The 6816-nt window shown below is 39.2% G+C and overlaps 1 long non-coding RNA gene across 1 annotated transcript; it reads left to right on the forward strand.

The window, feature by feature from the left end:
* Positions 1-74: 74 nt before the first annotated feature.
* On the forward strand, positions 75-2761 carry LOC109500796. The gene is made up of 3 exons (XR_002158542.2): positions 75-209; positions 1420-1530; positions 2705-2761. It is a non-coding gene; the product is annotated as an uncharacterized LOC109500796 (long non-coding RNA).
* The last annotated feature ends 4055 nt before the right edge of the window (positions 2762-6816 follow it).

Below are 6816 nucleotides of genomic sequence, written 5' to 3' on the forward strand. Positions count from 1 at the left end.
GGATGTGCTGCCTTCAAAGACAAAGACCTGACCCCTACGCTGAGCCTCTCCAACTTTGCAGAAAGCGCCCAGTGTATGCTTTAAACGTGTGAGAAGGCTCTCTTCCCTACGCACCATTTAAAGACACATTTTTCAGTTCAAAGAGTTTACGTTTTCAGACACTGAGAAATTTTCAATCTGCTTGAGTCTATGTTATGCCCATTATAAAGGTAGGTAAATTGAGTGAATCAATTGAATCACAAAACAACCAGAGATGAAACTACAAGCCGTGTCTTTAAAATTTTCCCGTATTCTAACGATGTCTCCTTTGTCAGGAATGCTGTAAATCATTCTGATCCAGTAGTTATGGAAAGATGTTGGTAAGCTATGTGAATGCACATTTGGAGTTCAATTTTTTGGAAAATATCCTCACTAAAACTATTCTTATCCAAGAAAGTGTGTCATTGTTAATAAATATTTTAAAAAGAAAACAACATAGTCCTATGCACATAATGATAATTTTGGGGGGTTTCCTCTAAGTACAAATTAGAATGTAAATAAAATTAAACAAAGGCTTGATCTTCTTTCCCACACAACGTATTTCTTGAACATGCATCAGATTAGCATTATTTTTCTATGGGCTTGGAGGGTTTAGATGAGGAATAATAGTGTTACCATGATTGCATTACTCAGGTCATTGATTTGGGCTCAGTTGGCACAATATGCCTATACATTCGGGTCTGTTGTCTTAGAAGATGACATCACTGACAGTGTTGCTACCCATATAAAGTAGTATGACTGAAGAAAATAATCCATGCATAATCAATGGTCTTTTCTACACAAAATGGAAGCTGCCTGTTTGCTGGTTATCTAAAGCAGGCTGCTTTACACTTTTTGCAAAAACAAAAAGCAAAAACTCTCATGATCTCTGCTGCATTGCAGGGGTTCCTGTGTTTGTTGACATTTGTCTGCAAAGCACAGACAAGTTGCATTGTTTTTGCCTTTATGTCGTTATAACTATTGAGTCTCTTTTTTCTTCACTCCCAGACTCAAGTTTTACAGGACTGTAAGGAACTTTAACATAAAGGCCTTTAGTCATAACCCAGAGTAAGAGAGGACTAAGATGTCGATTTGTATGTAAGTATGGGAGATAGCAAGTTCCCTTGAAAATAGGATATGTGGCTCCCAGATATCTTTCCACGGTGAAGGGACTTTAGCAAATTGGTAAATCCTTCCTGTGAATAGGTGGAGTCTGGTTGGTAATGGTTCTCCTTTCAAGAATCACCAGTTGCTTTAAACCTTCTGTTAGGTGAGAATCTCTTGGACACTGCTGCAGGTAGTAATAGGTTGTGACTCCCTTATTCTCTCCTTACACCTGCAGAGGGCAGTAGAGAGTAGGCACTAAACTATTCCTTTCTGTATTTTATTAATGTTTTTCAGCATCCAGTCTCATTCTACAAAGAATTCAAGAAGGCAAGACATACATGCAATAAAATAGCAAAATGTGAATAAACATAAAGCCCTGGGAGGAAGGAAAATAGACTTTTATCAGTAAGTCCCAGTAGGGGAAATTGAAAACAAATAGGTAAACACACTGGTCCTTGCCTAGAGTGCTGAGAGTATACAGTAAGCAGCAAAGTTTTCATAGCTACATTACTTTTTGTTGTAAAACAATTATATCTATTGTCAATCAAGAAGAAGAAGCTGTAAAGCAGCCAAAGCATTTATTTTGGGGTATTAGGGAATACAGTCCTGGGGACAGAGTGGACTGAAATTGAAAGCGTGTTCGGAACTGTAAGTGGAAAGCACAGGCTCACAAAGGCAGAGCCCATAAGGTTATATGACTTCTTTGATTGAATTAGGATTGGTACTGACAGTTAAACTATCTAATAAACAATTGGCTATTTAGCTGATACATGTTACATTATCTCTATTTTAGTCCAAAGTAGAAGGAGGCATTCTGGAAGGTAGTGAAGGTGCAATTGACAAAAGTCAAAAGTCCAAGGTGTTCCAAAAATTGAAACCGAGGTCTATGGGCCTTGCTTCTCCAGTATCCTCCTGACCCTATTTTTGAACGACTCTCTTAGCAATTTTTATTTAACTTTGGAATTTTCTTTCACACTATCATATGTAATGTTGAGGCAGAGCACATTTACGATTTCCTTGAGGTTAGAAGTAAAAGATGAAGTGCGGTATTAAGATGGCTCTAGAGGAGGATGGTGGTTGACTAGGAACATAAGAGAGCTTTGCCTGTGAGTATGCAAGAAATCACTGTCTGAGCAGGAATAGTTCTCAAACTGTTGTAGTGCTAAAAGGGGACTGTATGGTTAGTGGGTTATGTAGGAATGCATTCTAGGCCCTCTGAGATGTGACAAGAATTGATTTAGAGTTTTTTAAGTTGTTTGATTCATTCACGTTGGCTGCCCCAAATTCAAAAGTATTTCACAAACATGAAAAATTTGAGAACTACTTCTCAAAGATCCTTTATAGTTGATGCTAAGCTTCTTGATGTTAAAGAGGAAAGGAAAGAGAGAGGAACTGTAACCTGTTTCATAGTTCTCAAAATAAGCAGAGCTTTCCCTAAGATTCAGCTTTAGAATGAGCCTCTTACCTGAGCCCCTTACCTCTTTACCTAGGTGTATGTTCATCAGTAGAAGTGCAACTGAAAGAGGTAGGTGTTTGTTTTTTTTTAATTTTTTTTTTCGTTTATTTATTTTTGGGACAGAGAGAGACAGAGCATGAACGGGGGAAGGGCAGAGAGAGAGGGAGACACAGAATTGGAAACAGGCTCCAGGCTCTGAGCCATCAGCCCAGAGCCCGACGCGGGGCTCGAACTCACGGACCGCGAGATCGTGACCTGGCTGAAGTCGGACGCTTAACCGACTGCGCCACCCAGGCGCCCCAAGAGGTAGGTGTTTTAATCTTACAGAGGCTGGAAGAAATCTAGCCCCCCACCACTTGAAAGTTCAGGGATTTATTTTTTTCAGTAGCTAGGGAGGTGATCAAGTTCTGAGAAATTGGTTCATACAAAAATAAATGCACATGAATTGGGGTAGAACTAGAATACTTACTTATTCATTTATAATGAGAAATACTGCTGTGACATAGAGTGGAAATTCTCACATAGGGCATGACCAACACATTTTCCCTTTTGTTCTAGCATTTATACTAGGTTATATTCAAAAGTCTCTTTATTAATTTACTATGAGAGATAGTCACTCTTCTACCAGGGCATGGGAAACTGAGGTTTGAAAGACCCATGTGGATTCTGGCTTTAAGACACTTACCACATGCATTAAGACTGAGGAAAGAGGAAACAAACATATTTAAGTAGTGCCTGAAACAAAAAGGCCAAAGGCAAATGCTCCAAACTGCAATCACATATTTTGTCATGGAGCCTCTTCTTACACAGGCAGAAACTGAGGCCAGGAGTGTTAATCTAGTTGAAGCTCCTCTATATGGAAATATGAGGACTGGGAAAATGATAGTTCCCCACCTAAAAGCTGAGTCTATCTTTAACATGAGTAGTTTGTATAGCCAGGTAGGGGGTGGAATTTGGAACCTGGTATTGATTGTTCCTTTGTTCAATTTGCTTTTTTAAATTCTTATTTTATTACTGCACCATTTGCTGGTATGTTGCCTAGGAAACTTAATATTACAAGTGCTTTTAACTCTAAGGCAATGATGTATATCTGGCAGTCTGTAGCCCCTGGTAGGCTGATAAATTATCTTGATCTTTGGGTTATTTTTCAGTCTGTAGTGATGTGATAACTTAGCAAAGTATTGTATAACCTTTTGAATATTTGTATACTTCTGTTAGTCATTTTGTCAAGTCATGCCTGGCTGTTGTAAGGGCTTTTTATAATTTGGACACCTACATTCTTTGTAGGAAAAAAAAAAAAAAACTGAAAGATTTTGAATGGGCAGAGGAGATTCCTAGATATCCTTTTAAAGGAATGCTGGAGCCTCTGGGGATTACTTTGGTCCTATCGGGCTATTTTGGATTTGTCTTAGTCTAGGCTGTCTTAGAGATAGAGTTGGTTTGTTAAACATGAATAGTAAATAAATCATTCCTGTCCATAAAAATGTAAAATTTGATTATTACTCTATGGATATTGACTGATTTTGTCAGTTTTGCATACTCTTGTAAATCCATTTTAGCATTCTTTATCTGACTATAAATGTATAGCACCTTGAATTTTCTCTCTTTTGAAAATAAACTTTAAATTTTACAATAGATTTAGATTTATAGGAAAGATGCAGAAACAGTACAGAATTCTTCTATACCCCCTCACCCAATTTCCCCTTTTATCAACATCTCAAATGACTATGGTATGTTTGTTACAACTAAAGGAACCAGCACTGGTACATTAATTAAACTCCATGCTTTTTACTAAAGCCTTTTTCTGGAATCCTTCCAGGATACCATGTTACATTTAGTCATGATGTTTCTTCAGGCTGTGGCTGTTTCTCAGATTTTCCTTGTTTTTGATGACCTCGGCAGTTTTGAGGAATACTGGTCACCTACAGTGTACGATGTTCCTATATTGAATTTTATATTTTTCTTATGATTGGACCAAGGTTATGGGTTTTTGAATGAGCATCACAGAAGTGAAGTGACATTCTTATTACATCATATCAAGGATACATGCTGACAACATGTCTTTTTGCTGATGATATTAACCTTGATCGCCTGGCTAAGGTGGAGTTTGCCAAGTTTCTCCAGTATTAAGTTACACGTTCTTCTCCCTTCCACAATGTTCTCTTTGGAAGCAAATCACTAAACACAGCCCAAATTCAAGGGGTGGTGTTACTGTCCACCTTTTTAAGTGGGGAGTATCTGCATAAATTATTTGGAATTCTACATACAGGACATTTGAGCTCTCTTTTGAACTGGTTGTAATATATTACTGGTTTCTTCCTTACTGAGTTAAATATGAATGAAATGAAAATCTTTGACACATGTCTATTTTATATTTGTATGACAGTTGTGATTTTACTCTTTTAAAAATTATCCTCTCATATCCTTGTACCAAGAAATGTTGTGGGAATTATCATTTATACAGTTCTTTGATATCCATGAGTAAATGCCATATACAAATATATTATTTTTGGAAAGAAGATACTGAAAATTATTTATAGTCAAAAAATACATAAATTATTTTATCATACTGACTGTATCAGTCAGGGTCCTATTAGCAATCAAATATGTTCTAAATAGGATAACCTGAGAAAGTGTTATTTACAAAGGGACTATTCACAAAGTTGTGGGTGTAGGAGAACTATAGGAGTAGTGTAGTATCTCAGGGCATAGTAGCAGCTGATATGTAACCAGCCCCTTGGGATGAAAGGAAAAAGGGAGGGAGTCTGGAATCCAGAGGTAGAGACTTATGTAGACCCTTAAGAGAAGGAGTTGACATTCTGTCAAGAAACACATCCAACTCCACTTGACCCTTTAGGGAGGGAGCTAAGGAAATAAATACTTGGCCCCATACTCTATCTTCCTTGTATTTCCTGCCAGAGGTCCTCATTGGCAAAACCCTACCAGAAGCTAGCAAGCAAGGGACCTGTTGCTCTCCCAGGCTCCAGGGCAAAGGCAGGGTGGAGAATGCTTGAATGTGAATCTGGAAGGCAAGTAAGACACCAAGCACATGGACTGAAGGGGTTTTAAAGGCCAACATCTTTTTGTTGGAAGGTAACAGCTGGGTAGACAGAGATAGCTGCAGTTAACATCTCTAATGGAAATGCTTAATTTCTCTAAAAGTTGAGAGAGGTGAAGTTAGACTTTGTGAGTTATCAGCATAACATGAGTCAAGGTCCTTGCACCACTACCCTCTTTTTTCTGCCATTGGAGGTATGGCTAAGACATCAGAAAAGAAAGGTTGCTGGGATCCTAGCCTTGGTGAAAATGCCAAGAGAAGAGATGGAGCTGCTGCCTCCAAGGGGTGTTGCAGAATTGAATAAAAGGCATGTTAGGGGCGCCTGGGTCGCTCAGTCGGTTAAGCTTCCAATTCGGCTCCGGTCATGATCTCACGGTTTGTGAGTTCAAGCCCCACGTCAGGCTTTGTGCTGAGAGCTCAGAGCCTGAAGCCTGTTTCAGATTCTGTGTCCCCTCTCTCTCTGACCCTCCCCCGTTCATGCTCTGTCTCTCTCTGTCTCAAAAACAAATAAACTTTAAAAAAAAAATTAAAAAAAAAAAAGGCATGTTAGAGGGAGCCATGAAAGACTTCAGTGTCCTGGGGCACCTGTGTGGCTCAGTCAGTTAAGTGTCCAACTTCGGCTCAGGTCATGATCTCACGGTTTGTGGGTTTGAGCCCCACGTCAGGCTCTGTGCTGACAGTTCAAAGCCTGGAACCTGCTTTGGATTCTGTGTCTCCCTCTGTCTCTGTCCCTCTCCCACTCACACTCTGTCTCTCTCTCTCAAAAATAAATAAACATTTTTTAAAAATTAAAAAAGAAAAAAGACCAAAGTCCTTAGCGCTTTCATGGAATCCTTTGGATTGTGAGGGAAGGGACTCAGGACCAGATTTGGTTTTATATACAAAAAATAGTGAAACACTTTTTTAATGTTTATTTATTTATTTTTGAGAGAGAGAGAGGGAGAGAGAAAGAACCTGAGTAGGGGAGGGGCAGAGAGAGAGACTACCAAGCAGATAACATGCTCAGTGAGAAGCCTGACCCGGAGCTTGATCTCACAACCATGAGATCATGTCCACAGCCAAAATCAAGAGTTGGTCCCTTACTGACTGAGCTACCCAGGCACCCCAGGGCTGTATCATACCTAGGCAACTTCTTAGTCACCAACTGACTCTCTCTTAGGAATACCTCTCTGTCTTC

This window comes from Felis catus, chromosome B3 (genome assembly GCF_018350175.1).
Source record: "Felis catus isolate Fca126 chromosome B3, F.catus_Fca126_mat1.0, whole genome shotgun sequence".
NCBI classification, from domain to species: Eukaryota; Metazoa; Chordata; class Mammalia; order Carnivora; family Felidae; genus Felis; species Felis catus.